The 3,437-nt window shown below is 44.1% G+C and overlaps 1 pseudogene; it reads right to left on the bottom strand.

Annotated features, from left to right (window-relative positions):
- Positions 1-1,901: 1,901 nt before the first annotated feature.
- On the bottom strand, positions 1,902-3,055 carry LOC130701028 (DNA-directed RNA polymerase II subunit RPB1-like; annotated as a pseudogene).
- Positions 3,056-3,437: the final 382 nt, after the last annotated feature.

Raw genomic sequence — 3,437 nt, forward strand, 5'->3', positions numbered from 1 at the left:
GTCTGTAATGTCGGTATCCAAATCCGACATGCAGAAACACCGTAAGCGAGAAAAAAAAACGAAAAAGAGAAGGGACTAAATGCCACAAAAATCAAAGTAAAAAAAAAACGACTCCAAAGTCCAAGAGAAAAAAACAAAAACAAAACAAGTGCCAACAAAGAGCACTTATTCAACGGGTCTCACTTCAAGACCAAAAGATGGTCAGACCAGCAACAAAAAAAAGATGTTGAGCTCAAAAAAAAAAAAAAAAAATTGCGAGCAAGGCTCAACAAAACAAAACAAAAAAGAAAATTTCAAAAAAATATCCTCTGTACATGAGAGGAACACACAAAAAAAACGATGCCGTCAAAAGCGAGCAACAGGCCGTAAGCAAAAAAAAAAGAGAAAGGCCCTACGTCACGGCTTCGCACCGAAGTTCTTTTCTTGCCCTTAAAATAAAGGAGGGCAACCAAGAAGAACTTCTCAAAACGTGATGCGTACTGCCGATATGGTCGCTCAAAAAAAAAAGGGACAAAGAGAGAAAAACAAAAACAAAAATGTCTCTCGACCAAAACGTGTGGGCCGTCCCAAAAAGAGAGAAAAAAAAGAAGACGGAACGCACCACACAAAGCGGCAAGAGGTATGCCGAAAAGAAAAGAAAAATACACTTCCAACTACACACAGTAAAAAAAAAACATGCACTGGAATTGTTTATTTTAATAGCCCTTGGCTATAGGTAACAGGGGTAGAAATACTTACCTGTACCGTTCCTCCACTCTTCAACAAAGACGTCGCGGCGGGATGGGATCCACTCCCCTTCGGCGCCGGTAAAGACAATCCACGATGGCGGCGACCAGGTACGTGAAAATTTCCTTCTCACGTGGGCGGTATGCGGGTCCGATGTAGGCGACTTTGTAAAAGTCGTTCGATGGCCTGTTGAGATCCCTCTTCTGACACCAAATGTTACAGTTTCTTCATTTATACCAACAAACTGACACATTTATACATACAAAACACATTATTCAAGACACGTACACGACACTATAACACAGACATTCAACAAAGCCATTCAACACAATTCATACACACACATACAACAAGGCATTCAACACAATTATACACACAATACTTACAACACATATACTAATTTACACTCACGTCGCGAAGGGAAGCCAGCAATCCAGCAAAGCTCCTTCTTAAGGACTAACGCGAGGGCGGCCAGCCAACGGCAGAGCCCCCTCTTAACGTCCTGTCGGATCTCGGGCCAAATCCCGAGTCCCAGAGTAAGTGAAAGAGAGGCCTGAGGTCGACTCCCGTTCGACCTGACCTCTATGGAAAAGGAAGTGAAGTAACAAAGTTGGGGACAGATGGCAGCACTTGGAACACATGACAGACAAAAGAGGGCAATAATTGCAACACTGTGTAAATGCAAACTGGAAAAAATATTTACATTTCATTTTGCTATTCAATTAAATAGCGAAAGATAAATACATTTTAAACACAACAACTTGTGGAAGTTAGTCCACAACTCAACAATGCTTGTGGACTAACGCAATGAATAAATGCGACTTTGTGCTAAGCGACTGTATAAATAAATTCATTGCAATTTTACGAAGAACCATGATATATTTCCCACAAAGGTCATAATGCACAAGTCTGTTCAGAAATTACGATGTTGTACGAACACTAATTAAAATCGCCTTCATCCGCTTTATGTAATAAAAACTAAAAACACGTAGATTGAGTAACGACATAATAGCTGTATTCAATATTTCAGGTATAAACCAAATGCGTATGGGGCGACTAGTTATTGCATAAACACAATGCAGGGAAATACTCATTTTGGAACGAGGGCAGCCAATAATAAAACAAGATCTAATTATTTTTAACTATTGAGCTTGACGGACAACGTATTTTTACGATTAATAATACCTGGGACGCTCAGTGTAATAGCTTGGTGCAGCATACGGTGTGGTGTAGTACTCGGGGGCCGTTGTAGTATAGTATTGGGGAGCCTCAGTGAAGTAAGATGGAGCTGCGTAAGTTGTGGTGTAGTATTCTGCTTTCTTGATGTAGTACTCCGAGGCTTTCGTCATGTAGTATTCAACAGCCTTGGTGGTGTAGTATTGCGGAGCCTCGGTGTAATAAGCCGGGGCAGCGTAGGTAGTGGCGTAGTACTTGGGGGTTTCGGAATAGTAGCTCGGAGCAGCATACGTTGTGGTGTAGTATTCAGGAGCCTTTGTAGTGTAGTATTGCGGAGCCTCAGTCTGGTAATACTTGGGAGCTGCAGTGTAGTAAGCCGGGGCAGTGTACGTTGTGGTGTAGTATTCAGCCTTCTGTGTGTAATACTCCGGGGCTTTAGTCGTGTAGTATTCAGGAGCCTTTGTGGTGTAGTATTCAGGAGCTTCGGTGTAATAAACTGGAGCAGCATACGTGGTGGTGTATTGTGGCGCCTCAGTCGGGTAGTAGCTTGGGGCTGAGTAATACTTGGTAGCTTCGGTGTAGTAAGCTGGAGCGGCGTATGTTGTGGTGTAGTACATGGGAGGCTCGGTATAGTAGCTTGGCGCAGCATATGTTGTGTACTCGGGAGCCTTTGTAGTGTAGTACTGAGGAGCCTCACTGTAATAGGCTGGAGCGGCGTAAGTCGTGGTATAGTATTCAGCAGCCTTCGTGGTGTAGTATTGAGGAGCCTCTGTGTGGTAAGACGGGGCAGCATAAGTTGTGGTGTAGTAGCTAGGTTCCACGTAGTACGAAGGAGCAGTCGTTGGGTAGTAACTTAGAGCAGCGTAAGACTTCGGGGCTTCAGCGTAGTATGCAGGCTCAGCATAGTAAGACGGGGCAGCTACGGGGTAGTATGTTGGAGCCACGTAGTACTTGGGCGCCTCTGTCGTGGTGTAGTACGACACAGTTGTTGTGTAGCTCGGAGCTGAGTAATATTTTGAGGCCTCAGTGTAGTAAGACGGAGAAGCGTAGGTTGTGGTGTAATACTCAGGGGCCTTTGTGGTATAGTAGGCGGGAGCTTCGGTGTAGTAGCTTTGAGTGGCGTACGTTGTTGTCTAATAATACACTGGCGCCTCTGTGTAATAGCTCGGTGCAGGGTAGTACTCGGGCTAATCTAGAAACAGGTGTCCAACTTGCCTGGACTGCCGGTTCAAATGCCACCCGATTCGGTATTGGTTGCAAGTACCAGTTAGATAACGACAGTGCAGTCCGCGCCAAGATCAATAACGCTTCCCAGCTTGGCCTTGGCTATCAGCAAAAACTCCGCCAGGGTACGTTGTAACTGAAAGTTAAATCATATTGAGGCTTATTCTTTTTCGTATTCAGGTGTTACCATTACCCTATCGTCAATGGTTGATCTGAAAAACTTCAACCAAGGAGGTCACAAAATTGGTATGGCGCTGGAATTGGAAGCCTAATTCAAGAAACGTGTTTTAGCTTCTCTTGCGCATTGTGCT

Source organism: Daphnia carinata, unplaced genomic scaffold, assembly GCF_022539665.2.
Source record: "Daphnia carinata strain CSIRO-1 unplaced genomic scaffold, CSIRO_AGI_Dcar_HiC_V3 NW_026453119.1, whole genome shotgun sequence".
NCBI classification, from domain to species: domain Eukaryota; kingdom Metazoa; phylum Arthropoda; class Branchiopoda; order Diplostraca; family Daphniidae; genus Daphnia; species Daphnia carinata.